Source organism: Canis lupus, chromosome 17 (genome assembly GCF_003254725.2).
Source record: "Canis lupus dingo isolate Sandy chromosome 17, ASM325472v2, whole genome shotgun sequence".
Taxonomy (NCBI): domain Eukaryota; kingdom Metazoa; phylum Chordata; class Mammalia; order Carnivora; family Canidae; genus Canis; species Canis lupus.
In genome coordinates this window covers 43,192,419-43,212,530 of record NC_064259.1, presented here as the reverse complement: position 1 = coordinate 43,212,530, position 20,112 = coordinate 43,192,419, and the positions used below count along the sequence as shown (strand labels likewise).

At 36.1% G+C, this 20,112-nt stretch overlaps 1 long non-coding RNA gene across 3 annotated transcripts in view; it reads right to left on the bottom strand.

The window, feature by feature from the left end:
- LOC112665057 (uncharacterized) overlaps positions 1-12,944 on the bottom strand; it is a 135,106-nt gene extending 122,162 nt beyond the window's left edge. For all 3 annotated transcript variants that reach the window (XR_003140190.2, XR_004806167.2, XR_003140191.2), the window contains exons 1-3: positions 12,756-12,944; positions 7,749-7,873; positions 5,719-5,864 (exon numbers count right to left, since the gene is read on the bottom strand). This is a non-coding gene — a long non-coding RNA (uncharacterized LOC112665057). The remainder of the gene's footprint in view (positions 1-5,718; positions 5,865-7,748; positions 7,874-12,755) is intronic.
- Between the last annotated feature and the right edge of the window lie 7,168 nt (positions 12,945-20,112).

Below are 20,112 nucleotides of genomic sequence, written 5' to 3'. Positions count from 1 at the left end.
ATTTCATTTCCTTCAGATATACACACAGAGTGGGATTGCTGGATAAGTAGTCTTCTTTCTAATTTTTTAGGAACTTCCAAACTGTTTTTCATACTGATTGAAGTAACTTACTTTCCCACCAAAAATGTACAAAGGTTCCCTTTTCTCCATATCTTTGCCGATACCTATTATTTCTTGTCTGGCCAACTAACTAGAAGCTCATAAGAGATTGGGAATCAACTGCTTCTTTTCTTTGGGTTATGTTCTCAGTAGATTTTCATGTTTATCCTTCTTGTTACTATTTAATGCATAACATTATTTTGGTCTGTTTGTCTATTCCAATTCCATGTATTACAGCAAATTTTTCTTGACTTACAATAAGACTTTGTGATAGAGAACTCTCCTCTGACATGGCTCTCCTTCTTGTCATGTTTCCTTACCAATTTTAATGGATCACTTCAAATCTGTTTTGATACTCTATTGCAATAGATTTTTAGAATATGGGTGAAGAGCAAATAAACATTTTCCCTTTGAAAATTAAGAGGGGAATGAGACTCCATGAGATCAGAGTATTTCCCATAGCATCTAGGAAAGTATTTATACATTGTCAGTACTTAATTAAAGCTTTATTGTTACAGTAAGAGATAATGCCAGCGAGTGTATTAACAAGTATATAAGATACAAGAATTTTAAATAAAAGTTCTTAAATAGAAACTTCTTGTGGGCTAGGGCCATTCTACTGTTGTTTTTTTCTCCCTCTGCATGTAATAGTACAATTAAGCTGGCAGATATTTGATTAAAGCTAATGATTTCATTTGGAGTTCACAAGATATGTTTTTGCTGCAGATAACAGAAGACCTGCCTAAAAGTGTTTTTTTAAAAATAAGAGTTAATAATCTTGCATAATAAGATTTCTGGAAGTAAAGGTTTTTAGATTTGGTTAATTCAACAGATCAGCAAATGCTAAGGTGCATAAGGAGTGCCTTTTATTTTTATTTTGGTTCTTTTCTGTAGCCACATCATAGCTATCAAAGCTCCAAGTTGATAGCCTCATAACAATGCCCAAAAGTAATAAGAAAAGGCAGGGTTTCTCTTCATGTCATCTCATTGATCATAGAGTAAGTCAGGCTTATAAGCTCCCAATAACCTTCTATGTCCAATGGCTACATGCAGACTCCCATCATTCATTAGCCAGGACTAGTTATGATTTATTATCAGGCGGAGTCCACCTTACCTGAGCATAATGCTAAGGGATACTGGAATAAAATCAAGTTCCTTTTACCAGTGTAAGAAAACAAAGTTTCTTCCTCATAGAAAGTCAACAATTTCTGTCACATGAAGTTTCATGTTTTCAAGTCAGTAATAGGGACAACATAGCAAACACACTGAAAAGAGTGATTATTTAGGATTTTTCTTATTCCAAGTCATCTATCAAGCTTTTTAAAGAATGTTGATAGTTACTTTCCAACGTCTACAAATTTTGGTAATTCAAAGTGATTTTTAAAAGGCATTTGCTCCTGATTAGTAATATAACAATCTGTTTTCCTCCCACAGTTATCTTTATCTTGTTAACATAAGATTATGCTTTCTTAATGGCTTCTTCGAAATTTAGGGAAAAGGGATGCCTGGGTGTCTCAGCAGTTGAGCGCCTGCCTTTGGGCCAGGGCATCCTGGAGTCCTGTGATGGAGTCTCACGTTGGGCTCCCTGCATGGAGCCTGCTTCTCCCTCTGCCTGTGTGTCTCTGCCTCTCTCTCTCTGTGTCTCTCATGAAAAAATAAATAAAATGTTTAAAAAAATAAAAAGGAAATTTAGGGAAAAAACCCAATACCACAGAAAAATGATGGATACCCCCCGTAGAACAGTCTACATTGTAGGAATCCCAATGAGTATAAAAATATATATGATACATATAAATATGAATATATATTAATTCACATATATATGAATATATATACTATCCAAAATGATTTTTCCATTAAAATTAACATATAATTTACTGTTTATTATAATGATGTTATATAAATCTTTCCTGGGATATCTGGGATTGTCTTTTGGTTCTGTATTACCTCTTTTTCTTTTTTTTTTTTCTTTCTTTCTTTTTTTTTTTTTTTTTTGTGGGAGGAGAGGAAATAGATTCCTTGGAACTATGATTTAATTGATTTCTATTGTCAAAAATAATTTCTATACCCAGTAGTTTTTATGAACTAATCTTGTTACAAAGCTTTAGGGGTCAAAAGTAAGGTTTGATTGAAAAAAAAAGAGTCACTTCTTTTTTTCTAAACTATTCCAAATACAGTCTTATAAAAGTAGTTCCAGTTAACTTTTAAGCAAAAGAATAAATACTGTAACAAGTATATAGACTTACAGATTATATATTAAAAATATTTATTTAGATCTATTTGTTTTGTTCTCATTGTTTTGTTAATCTGTCTAGTTTCTTTTATCCAACAATGTATACATATTTTAAATATCTTGAGTTTCTTACATCAATATTTCAGTAATTTGAAATAGATGTTGATAAGTGATCTTCAAATGTCCATTGATTTTTTTTACACTACTATCATTTGCCTGATAATTGGAATCAGTCCAGTATTGTCTTTCTGATGAGATTGGCAATCCTAGGATATGAAATATGTGATGGAAAATTTTTCTGAATATCCTTGCTGGCTTCATAAAATAGGCATCTTGGGGATATGCTGAGCTTGTGAAACAGGTAACTAAAGTAGGAAATGGATAAGATTTTTAACTTAAATTGGCCATTATATAAAATGAACGAACTAGCTTCCATTTCCTGTATAAGGAATGATTTCTTCCTTCTGTGAATTGGATGGCAATCAATATAAGGGGTGGAGGGGTGGGGTGGAGAAACTAATAGTAATCCTTCACCTATGAAAAGTAGCACTTCCAAGTTGCAACTGTGGACATGGGGAAAGATATAAGTTGTTTTTCTCATGTTTTTAAAAAATCTACCTCCACAGGATTCAGTTTACATGCCCTTATTTTTAGGAGGTAACTTGTACATGTGAGGTGAGGTCTACATTGTATAAACCAAAATGGAAGAAGCAGTTAAATAGAGAATCAAGACATGATAAACAGTCATATGGATTTCCTGTTTCCTAACTGCCTGATGCAGAGTGCCAAAGTACATTCACACACATGCAGACACCACACACACACACACACACACACATACACACACACACACTCACACACACACACACACACGTGTATCTGTTTGCTAGTTTGGAGTTCGCCACCTGGTTAACCTGGCTGAGCTGAATTCACTTCCTTTCTTTTTCTTTCTGTCATACCACTCTTCATGTTGCTTTAATAGCTTCATTTCCTACAACCCGGAATTTGTCTCCCTGTACTTCTGCTATTACCCACCATTAAAATTTTAATTGCATCATGTTTTATACTGTTGGCTACTTTGCTTGTAAACAGTATGCTTCTCTTCTGTATTATAGAATAAGCTCACTGTGGACATCAAATGCATTCTTAATTTCTAAGAATTTTTCACATTGTTTGACATACACAGGGCATTTGAGAATAATTGTGTGTTGAGTGACTTAAAGTACATCCCTCAGTGCTGAGCACATTGAAAATGTGTAAAGATTATATGTTGACTGATCTATTATCATCCTTGACTAACCTTTTTTCCCTTGAGTGACCAAAAATATATATTAAGAAATAATGTACACTTATGCACACAGTGAAAGTGAAGGCACAATTTAAGAGTTTGGATATTAAAGTTGTTTTAAAGCTTTAAGTCTTATATATTCAATATTTCCTTTTTTAGTCTTTAAATTACTTCAAAAATACAAAGAAAAAATAGTATTATTTTATCTCACTACACACAAAATTATTCTGTCTTAATATATATACTACACAGATACTCAGACATATTTCTTGGCATTTTTAACCATTTTGCATTGAAGATAACTAACACATGCCTGGAGAGAATAGGATTAGGATTACTGTTGGCCATTTTAAACCATTTAGAAATGCCTATGCTTACCTACAATGTTTACTTAATTCTGTGTTCTTATTAAGCCTCAAACTCTGAATATGTATTTTTTTTTTTAAATTTTATTTATTTATGATAGTCACACAGAGAGAGAGAGAGGCAGAGACACAGGCAGAGGGAGAAGCAGGCTCCATGCACCGGGAGCCCGACGTGGGATTCGATCCCGGGTCTCCAGGATCGCGCCCTGGGCCAAAGGCAGGCGCCAAACCGCTGCGCCACCCAGGGATCCCTGAATATGTATTATAATGGATTTTTTATTCATAGAGATTAAATGAAATAATATGGTTATATCTCATCTGTGAATTTTGTGTATTTATTTACAGATTTATTCACACATTCAACAGGTATTGACACAGTGCCTACTATGTGTTAATGGTATTCTAGACAATAGAAACAAGAAAGTAGCACTGATTAAGGCAGACAAGATCCCTCCTCCCTTAAAGCTTCAATATACTTGAGAGAATAAAAATAAAAATACAAAGCAAATAAACATAAAATACCGTAAGTGATAAGAATGACGTTCAATTGAGTGCTACAAGAGAATAGGAGTACTACAATGAGCCATTATTATTATAAGGAACCTAAAGCAGGAAACTTCCCGGGTTGTTGTTTGAGGAGGAAGAAAACTATATGCTGGCACTTGGGGAGTGAAGAAAGGGATGTTCTTGATGTTATCAAAGTGGTAGTCAGGAGTCAGATCAAATGAGGCCGTATAGGCTAAAATAAAGAGTTTGAATGTTATTTAAAATTCAAAAAGAAAGCACTGAGGTTTCCAATAAGGAAGTGATATGATCAGATTTACACTTTAGCAAAGATGACTTAGGCTGCTATGTGGAAAATGCATTGCAAAAAGGATAAGAAAGAAGTCAGAGCAACCAGCTTGGAAGCTCCTGCAGAATTTGTTAAGAGATAATCTGGAATAGTCCAGAAAGTTGGAAGTGGAAATGGAGAGAAGCAGACAGATTCAGAATATTTTCCAGGTACTAATTCTAAAAAGAGTAAGAGGGTAAAATGTAATTATGGTGTGAATATACAGTGTGTGTCATGTACTTCGTTAATTATCTTCATCATTATTGGCTGATGCCAGAATGACTATGCTTTATCATACAACAGCTTAGTAGAGCAGTAGAAATAAAAGGCTTGGATATTAGAGAAGTTGTTTACACCTTATGTGCTTCAGTGTTCTCATCTATGAAATGGGAAATAATATTATATAACACAAAGAGTTGGTGACAGGATTAATATATGCAAAGTACTAACCACAGCTTCTAGTAGTAATAATGCTACATAATATGATAAACTAACAGTTATTTTTGAATGTCCACTATACAGCATCAAAATGACTTAATGGAAAGAAAGTTGAGTTTGGAACCTATCCTTCAACTCTTGCTCCACAATACATCTTTTCTTCTTGGCCTTGATCACATTGCTCAACCTATCTGAATTTCAGTTTCCTTACTTATAAAATGGAGATACTAAATCCTACATCATAAGAGTAATGTAAGAACTAAATGGAATATTTGTAAATCATTCAAATCTGTGATTGGCCCTGACAAGAAACTTAAATGTTAGTTACTGTGGAAAGTCAACTGCTTCCAATTCTTTATTCTTTCTCTCATAAAATTTAAGATGTTGATCTTAGCCATGTAGCCAAGTAGATGTTGCTGACAAGATTCAAGGAACAGTCTTTTATGTGCAGGTTTGGGCTTACCTTGTTGTGGTCTTGCGATGTGTAATTAGAAGAATATGGCTTAGTTGGTTGCTGGTTCAAGGAGTATAATGAACCAAATAGAGTAGATCTGAAGCTGGTCTGAAATCTTGAGCCAAGTTCAGTGAAGCCATGGCTGACCCGAAGACCTACGAGTAAGAAAAGCAGTATTTATTACTGTAAGATACGGGGATTTTCATGATAATTGTTATGCAGTTTATTGCAGTAAATGTCACTAATACATTACTTTCTCCCCTTCTTCCTTTTAAATCTGCCAATTCCCAAAACTTTAAATTGTATCAAAAACATAACTTTTTCTGTGTGATTTAAATAATTCTCAAGTATAATTTTATAGGACCTTGACCTGTAGTTAATATTAATTATCAATAAACTAGAATTGTTCATAGTAACAATGTGCCTAGCATTGTGGTAGATTCTCTTGGAAGAATAAAAAAGTAAATATGTGAAACTTGATAACCAAAGGATTTCTCACTGAGAACACACTATGAGTCTTCATGAAGTCATATATCTCAGGCATGCTTGAGAACTTTGAGATGGAGGGACTCGAGTAGGCAGGCAAAGTTTCTTAGATGATGTTGGTATTGAGTTGGACATGAAGGATAGATATATTTCAAAAGAGCCACCTGAATTCTGAAGCATTTTAGCACTACAAATATTGGCTGTGAAAAGCACAGGGGTCATTATTCGGTCCCTGACTTTTGTTTCTTCTGAGGTATTAGGAAAAACAGTCGTCTCTCCTAGCCCCAGGACCAGAGTATCCTGACTATATTCATCCACCTGCCTAATGGCACCTACTTTCTTCAGAGGTTATTGGCATGACAACCTTTCCGTTTGATCAAGTTAACCTTCTGACTATTGTTTTTGTCTTTAATAAGCCAAAGTGACACTTTACATTGAAAGTTAAAAGGGGAAGACATGGGGGAAGTCCATTGATCTACTATTTTATTAGATTCCTGATTGGAAACAAAGATGAACTGTGGCCTTACATGTAAAATCACCCATTTTTCACCTCTGAGGTTTCATATTTGAACCTGATGTGTTATTTATCCTAACTCCCAGACTCTGTAATATCAGTTGCAAGGCATCCAGGGGGAGATGGAAGGCAATTGCTAGAAGAGGAATTTTGAGTAAATGCAATTGAGGTATCGTCTTTCTCAACCTTTTAACTGTACAGCTCAACAGTGAGGGAGAGAAGGAAAGAATAAAGAAGGAAGGAAGGGTGGGGGGAAAAAGGAAGAGGTATAGCTATCTCTTAAAGCTAGTGTAAGCCAAGCACATATTAGATACTTCATGATATATATGAGATATGTGTATTTATATACTTGTATTTACACATTAATTGTACATGTTGTCTCAAAAAGCTATATATTAATAGATCCATTTTACAAATGATCAGTTTATTTAAACTGATCCTGCAGCTAATAAGAACCTATATTTAAACATGCATAAAATAATTAAATAATATAATACCAAGAATAATCATCTCATTTAAAGTTTAAAACAACTGTCTAAAGATATTTTATTATTGTTCACTTTTAGAGGAAACAGGCTAATGAAGGTTTAGCAACATGCCAAAAGTCATACAGCTTATACATGGCAGAACTCAGCTCATACTTGAAATTATCTAACTACAAAGCTCCTGCTTTTCTTTTTCTAATTAATTAATATAGTTATTCATTAATGAGATTTAAAGAGATTATAAGGACAAAACTCACTTGTTTTCCAAATGTTTTGGAAGAGAAGTGCAGTTGGTGACTATGACAGACTGAGTAGTGAAGTTTCTGTGCTGGTTCATATATCTTGCCTAAATTAAATAATTTCCAAGTTCCTTTTTTTTTTTTTTCAGTTGTTACAAAGTAAAATCTCTCTTTCCCACCTCTCAACTAACCACTAATTGCATTTCTCCTATTTAGCAGATATGCACTTCTGTCAACTAACCAGTTTCCTCCTTCTGCTAAAGAAGCAAGGATTCAGTAGCAATTAGGAATAATTGTTGTGATTTCTCCACCTACCTAACTCTGGCTTCCAACAGAGCAGCAGATCCCATTAGCCTTTGAAGACAAGAACGTTGAAAGAAAAATGTATCTCTTGAAAACCAATCAGCGTTGAATTTAGGTAATGTTTACTGAGTCCCTCTCTGGGAAAAACAAAATAGATGATGTGTAAAAACATAGAAAAAGTGGGATACAAGGTTGTTTTCTTTAGACAATGTCAAACATTAGAATAATTAGGTGAAGAGGGCAACGTAGCAACTATAAATTATGAATTGAGATGTGAACCCAAAGTATTCTTCATGTTTTACTCAACTTAAAATTCCAAAATTGAGTCGTCCTTTTGAGTTATCAATTCATGAAGAATCCCTGTTTAAAGTGAAAATTCTCTTTGAAGTGATTAGATATAGAGCTGGGGGGGGGGTGGCATATGTGTGTATTTGTGGTGGAGAGAGTGTGGAAATCTCTCCAACACTAATCCTATTAAGACACTTAATGCCTCTACAATCTTAGTGCTTGGCTATCTGGAAGGCACAGAGTAGGCTATGGGGAGATGACTCAAACGACTGAGATATTTTTATTAAGTTCTAGGCAAACTCTCTGGATAGCTGTCACCTAAGTTTTTACCTGTGCTCCCCACTTGTAAAGAACTCCACTAGTTGTCTTGGGATTTATCTAAAATTGTTTGTATCTAACTGCAGTGGGCTTATAATGTAATACAGTGTAAAAAATATAGACATATCCCTCAAAAACTCAGGGTTGCAAGAACTGGTCCAGAACATATGGAAAAAAAAATCATCAAGAAATAAAAACAGGGCAGCCCAAGTGGCTCAGCGGTTTAGCACCGCTTCAGCACAGGGTGTGATCCTGGAGACCTGGGATCGAGTCCCATGTCAGGCTCCCTGCATGGAGCCTGCTTCTCTCTCTGCCTTGTCTCTGTCTCTCTCTCTCTCTCTCTCTCTCTCTCATAAATAAATAAATAAAATCTTAAAAAAAAATAAAAACACTTCATTTACTCTATCAAAATATTATACTGATGCTATTTCAGTAGTTATCCATAAACATAGGTATGTATAATCTGCTTACTAAGCTTTTATTTCAGCCTACTTTTAGCTATTTACATAAACTTTGGCATTTACTCATAAGGTAAAATGAAATCAAGAGGTCTTCTCATTCTAAAATAATCCCTACCCTCCCTTCTTACATCCTCACTATTCAAGATGCCAAATCATTAGAAAATATAAGGACTTTATCTCCTGGTAAAATATGTCACTGCTGTAGTTCAGTCCAATTGGAATGTGATCATGGATTAGTTTAATTGGATCATGAAATTAGGTAGCTCATTTCATGACCCTGATCAAACCAAAAATAGAATGGGCGGTGAAGGTCATGATCAGAGAGCTGCCAGGACTTTGAACCTAGGCTTATTAAAGAGAAGCACTTAGACATGGTGGTGGACATTGCTCCAAACCAGAACTCATATGAAAAGCCAGATCCAGGGATCCCTGGGTGGCGCAGCGGTTTAGCGCCTGCCTTTGGCCCAGGGCGCGATCCTGGAGACCCGGGATCGAATCCCACGTCAGGCTCCCGGTGCATGGAGCCTGCTTCTCCCTCTGCCTGTGTCTCTGCCTCTCTCTCTCTCTCTCTCTCTCTCATGAATAAATAAATTAAAAATCTTTAAAAAAAAAAAAAAAAAAAAAAAAAAAAAAAAAAAGAAAAGCCAGATCCAACAGGCCTGCATTGCAAACTTTTACTTCTATGCAGATGCCAAACAAGTGGGTTGTTGTCTTTTTTGATATCAGTTTCAAGTATCAGAAATTCCTCTCTTTCCACACTCATTGTATCTTTCCTTAATGACATAATATGAATTTTTGAAATGTCAGCACAATTCCCCTGCTGGAGTCAAATTATCCCATATTAAATTCTCTCAGACGTCAAGTCCAGCATTCAGGGATGTGGCTTCTCATCTCATTATTTTTGCTGTTCTTTCACTTCAATTATAACTTCAAGTACAACTTCATTTTCTCTTTTCCCCAACACTAATCTTATCAGTTATCTTCATGTAAGGCCTCCCACTACCTTGTGCTAATCATGCGGACATTTTATTTGGAACTCTATAGACTTGTTTGAATCTCATCTGCATATCCAATCAGGTTTGCAAGAACAACTGGTCCAATCTCATCTGGGTATTAGATACGAGGACAGGTGATTTTGAGAGCAGCCTCCTGCAGCCAGAGGGGAAACTGTTCATGTGAGATCAGGAAGACCTTGCTGTTTTCACTCTGCCTTGGGCGGTTCTATTGGATTATTCTCCAACAGTGAAATTTATTGAATAATATTGTTTGCAACCTGAGATTTGGGGCTGTTGGACTTAAAAAAAAAGAGAGAGAGAGAGTAGGGAATAGAATCAAAATGAGTTTTCATTGAGGTGTGCTTCATGTTTCCCTTGCAATTACTTCAGAAACAAGTCTTACCAATGGGTCCCCAAGTGCTTCCTCAGAGAACATTACAACACAAAAAGTAAGCACAGATATTATGTGTGCAGGTGAAGAATCAACTTCGCGAGGTAGTCTCTCTTGCCCTAATTAAGAGAAAATGTTAGAACCAAGCAGGGAAACACATACTTTCACAGCTGGATCTGGCTCCAGTGATCAAAGACTTCCTCTTGGGGGGAACCCTAATCATTTCTAAGCCAATGGCTATTGGCTGGTAAAACTAAAGCACAGTGATTTTTCAGGCAGAATATCTTGAATGAGGTAAACAGAAGCTTATGCCAGAATAAAAGTGGAAAAGAGGCAGTGTGGTCAAGGAGTGTACTGGAGTACAGCAGGCAATAATAAAAGATGACTTCAGAGACTGGGAGGCCAATCCTGATTCCTTTCTGTATCATTAGGGAATCATAGTTAGATGTTCTGGTGTCTACCCATCGTGTCTGATAAATATCTAATGTATATGATACCTAAGGTATTATATACTACTTGTCAAATCTTCCTCATGGGGTGACTCTTAGTCTCAAATTTGCTTTCAAAAGCAGCAGACTTTATTATTAAAGTCCTGGTTTTTCATGTTCTTACTAGATAGGGCTTAAGCAAAGGTTTAGCACAGCCATTGGAAAATATTCTGTATTTACTATGCTGGCTATCCTCCACTGGTCTCACTGCTTCAATCCAGACCCACCCTGCTCTATACCCTGGGAGGCTTGGATTGTATCACCTTATTCTCTGAGTTGAATTAGGCTGCATCAATTAGAAGCACTGTCAGTAGACTGTAAGCCAGGATGAAAGAGGGTTTGAAGTACTTATTTTCCTCACTCATTTTCTGGCCTTGGCACTATGGTTCTGCCAGTAGCTGGTTCTGATACCTGTCAGGAGACCCTTCTCTATCTCTGAATTCTTTCCAGGCAGCAGGCCTATAGGTGATGAAGTTTCCCACATCTCTGTCAACATCTCTTTCATTAAGCTATTCTTTTTTCAACCCTCTTGAGTGTGAATTTTGTTAAGAGCTAATGGTTATGGAAGAATCCCAGGAAAGCCAAGACAGAGGGAACTGTTGGCCTCTGCATAGGCTATGTAAACATCAGTCCTGTCTGTGTGCCCCCTACATTCCTCCTCCAGCCTTATGTGAAGTCTTCAACATGGATATGTTATCTTTGCATTAACTTCCAAGGTCTCTGTTAAACTGCAACTTGAAAAAATGCAACAAAATAAGCATTTGGCTTGGATTCATTTGTCAAAGTATCTTCTATAAATTGTGAGGGAGCAGGGATTATTCATTCATTTATTCATCCATCTGTTCATAAATTCACTCAATGAGTTTTCAGTATATATCTTTGCACTAGTCTCATGACTGGTGGTAAACAAAAGGTACACTCAATTGCTGCAGTGAAGAGAGCTAAATGGAAGTTATCATTACCTCTAGGCCTGAAGGTGTAAGCAAAGGAAACATAACCAAAGCCCAGAGAGCACTGATGCTAAGGAATCAGTCTGTCAGGAAGGAGCTATAGTTGTAGGAGAATATAGCCACAGCCAGGTCTCCTCACTGGATACTCTACAGTTGTCAGCCAATAGTTGGATTTCTAGAAGACATTTTCATTGGAGGTCTCCATAACCACTTTCAGGTCCGATGATTCACTCATAGGACTCAAAAGTTATTCTCATCACTATGGCTTATTATAACAAAAGAATACAGAATAAACTCAACGAAGGGAAAAACTACATCAGGTAAAGTCTAGAAGAAAACAGTAGCAAGCTTCCAACAGTCCTTTCCCACTGGGTCAAAGAAATGTTCTTAATTCTTTTACACGTGACAACACATGGGAAGGGTTGCCAAGAAGGACATATTTCTGAGCCTAGTTGTCCAGGATTTTTTTTAAAATCTTTTTTAACTTATTTATTCATGAGAGACACAGAGAGAGACAGAGACAGAGACACAGGCAGAGGGAGAAGCAGGCTCCATGCAGGGAGCCAGATGTCCAACTCAATCCTGGGTCTCTAGGATCAGGCCCTGAGCCGAAGGCAGGCGCTAAATCGTTAAGCCACCCGGGCCGCCCAATGTCCAGGATTTTTATTGGGCATTACTTACAAAACATATAGAACCTATGTAATTGACCTCAGTTATTCGAGCTCCAGACCCCCAGTGGAGAAGCAGCTGTTCAGCATTCATCACATTGTTAGCATAAACTATCTGGATAAGTTGGCTCAGGCATGCAAAAGATACTCTTATCAGAAAGAACATTCCAAGAGCTCAGTTCTCAGGAGCCCACTAAGCACCAGTCATGAAAGTAAGCCTTTCTTATGAATGTACAGAGTTTGAGCAACCCAAACTGCTGAGTTAATCCTCTTTTCACACACTTGTAAAAGTGCTATATTTGGTTTTTTTATTCCTCCCTTAAGGTGAACAGCACTTCTGAAAAAATAACATAAAGAACTCAATCTATACTTTCTCTAATTTGAAACTAGCCACCAGTGAAATAGTGAAACTAATCACGTTGACTGGTGTCCCCAGGTGCTTCATCGTATCTTTCCTCACCTTTAGGGTTCACTTAGTCTTTTATAACAAGCTCTCACTGTCTTCATGTTTCCTCTTCTTCCTTCATCAAACCCCATGTTCAGAAAAGTGTAGAGATTGTCACCCATTGCTTACAGTGAGCCTGTCTCTGCTTCTCTCAAAGGGAGTTTACACCTCAATATCCAGCTCTTTCTGTCAAATGAAAAAATATGGCCCCTGATGAATGAAGAAGGAAACCCCTGGGAAATGACTACATTGTGATGTCATTAACTCCAGCCCTAAGCCTTTTAGCTGTTTGATATTTCAATTTTAGAGCTTTATTTTACACTATCCAGACATTTATAATTTTGACTCCTAAATACCTGACCATCAGTTATCCACTCACTACCATTCACATGATAATTAAACCCAGCTAAATAGTTCACAGTGATATCCCTGATCTATTTATTGGATGCAACATATTTGTCTCTCATCCACTGTTAGAAAATAGAGTTTCACAAATAACTTGAACAAAGTATGGTGAGACTTTCTATGTATTCATAAGTAACACAGGACATTTCCTTACTTTATGAATCTATATTTCTCAGTCTGTATTTCAACTGGCAAATCATCTTTAGGAAATGAAAACATTATCAAGGGAACAGATTTCATGTATTTCATATTTTGTTCTTTCTTCTATCCCTGGCCGAATTTCAACCAAGAAAAAGTATTGAGACTACAAAGTGACATTATTGGAATCTGGATGGAAAATCACCCATGAAATTTTGATAGTCAGCTTTATATTATATCTTCCCATTCTCCCTACAAAGTCTCTGAAGAAAACACAAAATCATTTGTTATTTGGAGATAAGCAGCTGTATTTGGGACAATGTAATTATCAAAACACTCTAGGCAAAGAAATGTTCATGTGAGTTTTTATATAAATGCATGTGTTTATTGGAATGGTTGTTTGTTGCAGGATGTTTGTCAGTCTGTCTATGCATGTAAGGCTATTTAGCACACAATGTTTGCATCAATGTCAGTAGTCTCTTGTTTCTAAAAATAATTTCTAGAAAAACACATGAAAATAAGGAGTATAAACCTAAACTTAGTTGTACAGGAATTCATCCCATAGCCCAGAAGGCTGTAATAGTAAAGCCTCTTTGGAACATGTATTTTTCTATGGTGACATGAGAAAGGAAAGCAAGACACCTCAGGACATGTCTAGCCTTGGAAGTTTCATAGAACTAGAGAAACAGACACAGCAGAAAGTACAGAATAGGTGTGTATTCATCTCTTTGTGGTGACAGCCCAAGGCTTTTCTTTTTATTTTCATTTCCTATACAAAACCAACAGTATTTCAGGAAGTTACAGGTTAAAGTCTACCGCTTCTAGCATATTTGTAAGATAAAAAATTACAAGTAGAGATGTTTACAGTGTAATTTTTTTCCTTTGTAGCAAAATAAACATGGCAGAAGTTTGTAAGGAATAAAACACAGGTTGAACAATTTCCCTGACCTTGGGGTACCATGGCAACTAATTTAGGAAGATAGACAAAAACTTCAGCTCATCTTTCCAATTTTCAATCAACGTTTTGCAGCCCAGACCCAGGATTTTTCCCCTCCAATGCACTCTCTAACAGAGTAGCCAGAGTGACCTTTATAAAACACAAATTGAATCATGCCATCCCTGCTTAAAATTTTTCTGTGGCTTCCCATTGTGTTTAAAATCAAAAATCATACTAGACCCTTCAAAACTCTAGGTGATCTCACTCTTAGGCTTAATTCTCAACTTTCCATGCCACTGTCCCTCATACTCAACATGTTCCAGGCTTTGAGGATACTCTTCTTTTTGTTCTTAACACACCAATCACTTGCCTGCATTTGGGTTTTGTTGTTGTTGTTGTTGCTGTTTGTTTGTTTGTTTTGTAATCAGTGCTCCCTCTGCCTGAATGTCCTTTGCTTCTCTTGGTATGGCTGGTTCCTTCTTTTTTTCCAGGTGGAGACTAAAATGTTACTGTCTAAAAGAAGCATTCTCTAAGAACCCTTTTATTTTCCAATTTAGCGCCTGGATTGCTTTCCTAATTTTATATAATTTTAATGACACACATGCACACACACACACACACACACACACACATACATTCAATGTTCATTGGTCCTTCCTTTCTCCTCTTCTCATGCATCTAGTGTCAGTACATAACTTGTTTATTCACCTACTGCCTCAACTCCACTATATTATAGTCACTTGCCTCTGGACCACTAGGATGAAAAATCAACAAACACATTTCTCCTCTAATGACTACTGAATTGCATTATTCTGGGTTTTAAAAAATTCTGTTAATTTATTCACACTATTCATTGAATCTAATGTGCATTAAACTCTATGCTGGGTCCTTGGGATACATCTTAAACAAACCAGACAAATCCTGTTTCTAATGAAAAGTTTGTTCTAGAATTAAAAAAATAATAATAAAACAAACAATCACCTATGTTCCAATTCGGTAAGTACTTCTAAAGTTCAGAGTCCTAGGATTGCATATAAACCCACCCTAGTCCTGAAGGATGAGAAAGCCAGAGTTAAGAAAGGGAGAGAGAATGATCTAGAATAGATGGTGAGAAAGCTCTGAAACAGGCAGAAGTATAGTACATTCAGGGTAATGAAGAAGGTAGTGGGACTAAAACACAAAAGAATGAACTCTGAAAAATGAGCTGGAAATAAAGCAAGTACTAAATAGTATAATCCTGAGGAGGCTACCCTCAAATAATTGGCATACATTAAAAGAACAAGAGTAGGTCATAAAAGTGAATGACTAGATTTTTGTTTGTAAAAAATTAAACATTCTATTTGTATTAGAGTTGGTCAAATGAAAAACATCTTAGTGTCTCTGCATCTTGCTCAGTGCCAAAACATGGCAGGCACACAAAACATATTTACTTAATAAATGGCTAAACAATAAAAGAAGAAAATATGCTTCACATTAAGACTGCAAGTTTCTTTAGGATAGGCAGTATGGGGTGTTTTTGGCATATTTAATTTCCATCTTCTTGAATTCCAACAAAATATATGAGACAAAGCAAGTGCTTACTATTATTTTGACTTTTACTCTCTTTCTATCTCCTAGTTGTGCCAATATCTCTCTAAGCCATTATTAGGTCACAAAAATAGCTCCCACTCTATGTGTTGCCTCCTGGCACCTCTATGCTTTTGCTGATCCTGGAATTTGAAAATTAATTTGTAAGGGGAAAGAAGATAAAATAATCCCTCACCCCCAGGAGCCACACAAATGCCCAGGTACACACTCTTAGATTTCTATGCATGGTAGAAAAGAGAAGAAAGAGAATGTTTAGTAAATCTGTCCCATGCATTTCACCTGGTTTTGATGATCCCTATCTTCATTTGCTATAATCATTGGAATTGCACATTTGCTTAAATGTGTGTGCGATGGCATATGACAAGCAGATGAAAATTGGCAGTCTGGTCATTTCCACTTCAATTGGTATTTCCTTCCACTCAATTAGCATGTATTCTATGGTTTTAAGGCCTACTTATTGGTTCTGCCATTTTGCTATAAAACTTAAGTGTTGCACTTTCAATCTGCCTCATAATCACTTTATTAGTGGTTGAAATAATTTATAAAATGTTGAGGGAATATTCTTGTCAAAAGTCCTGGTGTGAGGCTGATGTTATGAAACATTCTGACCCTCCTAGATTTAAAGAAAATGATGTCTTCTGTTTCACATTGTAAAATCTTTTTTTAACCAGAAGACAACTAGTTGAATATTATAAAAGTTGTATTTTTTGTTGTTGTTGTTGTTTCCTTAATTCACGTTTGCCTTTTAGGTTGCTGTGAATATCATTTGGTTTATATTTTCCTCCCTGTCTTTCTTTCCTAGAGCTTTTTTTTTCCATTTTATGAAATACAAATATATCTCATGATGTGTTTTTTTTATTGAGTAATGTGCAACCTGTTTTCAATGTGCCTCAACTAACTGCGTTTGTGTTGGGAGTACAACCATCGAGTATAGGGGAGAAAAAGGAAATTAATTTAATCTTTGAATCTTGGCAGAAAAACTTAACCACAAGTTTTCACTCTTCCAAGATTACCTTGTTTGGCAAAAAATCTTCCCTTCTGACACCTGGATGGCTCAGCGTTTGAGTGTCCTGCCTTTGGCTCAGGACCTGATCCCGGGATCTGGGATCAAGACCCACATCAGACTCCCTGCGAGGAGTCTGCTTCTCCCTCTGCCTATGTCTCTGCCTCTCTCTCTCTCTCTCTCTCTGTCTTTCATGAATAAATAAATAAATCTTAAAAAAAAATCTTCCTTTCTATCTCCTGATGTTAATCTCTACTCAGTGATCAGATGCCTGAAGCTTTGTGCTCTGTATCGTTTTGTTGGATCTAGATTAGCTGTGCTGTAATCTGGAGTTTTGAATTAGTCAATCCTCCTCTTTCTGCCTTGTGGACCTCCTCATTCTCACAGTCACCAATGCTGACAGGGAGAGGGATTCTCATCTTAACTGTATTACAAACCCTTAGTGGTCTATCTAAGGGAAGACCTTTTACAATTTTTCTTACAGTTCTCTTTTTCAAGAAATTTCAAGTTCAAGGAAATTTGTGTCATCCCCTCCCTAGACTGGGACAGAACAAGCGACACAACATATTTACACACCTAATCTTCTTTTTTTTTTTTTTTTTCCTGCTCCAAATCAACTAGTTTCTGGGATAAAGGGTGGATGAATTCTCCTCCTTCTTCCTATCTGAAGCAATCTCTGCAGAATTTGGACTGGTATTTTTCTGGTGGCCCCCACTGGCTTTTACAGGCCCCAGCTGGAGTTTTACTTTTTATGCAAGAGGACCTGCCACTCAACTTGAAAACTGAACCTCTAAAGAGCCTTTGTGATGTGCCGCAGGTTAATGGACCGCATAGAGACAATAGATTAGCACTTCTATGAGGCTCTTATAATAAGAGTCTCGTGGTCTTTCTCCTAACTAAAAAAAAATAAAATAAAATATGCATGTTTAATTGATAATATCTGTAATTTCAAAGCAAAAGTCACACTAAATGCTTTTTATTATATTTCTTTTTTTGGCACTAAATTAATATTTACATCATTGGATTGGAAACCCTTAAGAGAACACTGACAAAATATCCTAAGATTGTGTTAAAGAATTCAGTTCTCTTGCAGTTCAAGTGCTTGGTGAATATCAACTGTACAAAAAGGTGGTTTTTGTACAGTTTTCTCTAAGTGAGAAAAGGATAGTGTCTATAACTGAAGTAAAATTGAAAATTTATATAAAAAGAATGAATTCACTAGATTTTCATAACACTTTGTTGCCTTTTTTGAAAGTAGACAGCAAGACAAAAGTATATGTGGTTCTGCCTGTAAGTTAGTGTTTTTTTTTCCACATATTCATTTTCATTCAGATTTTTTTCTGGTAGCCTCACAATTCAAAATTTTTAATTATAGACAGCATGGCCTAACCCAAGGGAGGCCCCAAGGATTATTTTGGAAAACCTGCTGAGTAGACCATGTTAAAATAAGACAATATATGTGAGTAGAAGTATTTACAGTAAAACGGTTTTGCTCCAGTTTACAGACTTCTTTACATCCACTCTGTCTCTTCCTACAAAGTAATAATGCAGGACATAAACTAGAGGGAAAAAAAGGAAAAAGCAAACAAAGTATGGGAAATATATCTTGGTTTCATTTGTGTCAAAACAGCAATAAACTGGAAAAATATATTCAGCTAAGGTGCTATTTGGATTTTATTTATAAAGGCTACCATCTCCAGCCTAATGTTCATTAGCTTTGTCCTTGTTGCCTGGTTACAGATTTATAATTTTTGTCTCTCTTGTTATTGATGGCTCTAATGGAGAGAACAGAGACAGAGGGCCTGATGAAAACACTTTACATCTCTATTCAGAGACGTTGTTAACATTTTTTGTATGTCTGGTGCTGCTGATTACAATGATCTGGGGAAAGAATGGTCCTAAGGAAAAAAAAAAAAAAAACAGTGAGAATCACCTCAGGGGTGGCCTGAGATGCCTATGTTTGTTTTGTTATTAAGTGCATTGTTAAAAAGTATTTTATAAACAGGATTTGCTTGTAAAAAAGGTATTGAAGTAGGTTAGTATTCTCCCCTAATGTGCCACAGATATTTGAGGTGTAGTAGTTATATTATTAAATGGTTCCTTATCAGAAGAATGCCAATAACCACCTCTAGACCAACTATATAATGTTATATTGGGGTTAGTGAAATATTTGAAATAAAAATTGTGACCCTGTAGTTGAAAACTAATACTGACAATAAAGATAGGGACATGACCAGATTCTAAAAAGCCCAAATTTAGAAGTTTAGGGTACACTGATCTTTGAGTGTTTCCCCAATAGTATTCCACACTATATTTAAATTTCCATATCTTGTTGAATTTTTCTTCTGGTAAAGTGGAACCAGAAGCATTAGATGACAAATAAGAGGCAACTTCTAGATCAATGCTTCTGAAAATGCAGCTTCTACATCAGCTTTATCACCAGAACTTGTCAGAAATTGCAGATTCTAGCTCTGTCATGCACCTTCTAGGCCAAAAACTCTGGGGGAAAGAGGGCAGCAACTTGTATTTTTTAATCTGGGTGATTTTTTTGTACATTAAATAAGCTTTGAGATCCACTATTCTAGAACAAGTATCCTAATCTCCACACTCTGGACATTCTGGACTGGATATTTATTGTAAAGGCCTTTGCCCACATTAGTATTTTAGGATGTACAGAGGCACTTCTGGACTTGACTTACTAGATACCAGTAACATGCACTCCAATTGTGACAACTGAAAATTTCTCCAAAAAGTATCAAATGAATCCTAAGGGGGAAAAAATCATCCTTAGGTTCAGAACTACTGCTCTAGATCAGTTAATCTTAGACTTTTTAGGAACTTGTTAAAATGAATCTTTCTGTGTCCAAACTCTGTAGTCTAATTTAATAAGTATATGGAAGGACTCCATAATCTATACTTTTAAGAGGGATCACCAGGTTAGTGGCCCACGAGTCATATTAAACAGAGCCTCTGAATCAATGGTTCTCAAACATTTCTGTGTTAAAAAAAATCTATCATCTATCTATCTATCTATCTATCTATCTATCTATCATCTATCATCTTATTTTTGTATGGGTTATTTTAATAGGCAGTCATATTTGAGCAACTTCTTTAACTCAATAGTTTTCTCTCTTGGATGGATATTGGAATTCCGTAGGGAACCTCTACCCACTGAATGCTATGAATTGCTAATACCTACAGATGCCTGAATGAAGTTTAGAGCACCAAAGGTGAAGAAGTTTTATATTTCCAGCCTTGACAGAGAATCAATAATAACAGAGAATTTGGTATTCTTTAGGAAA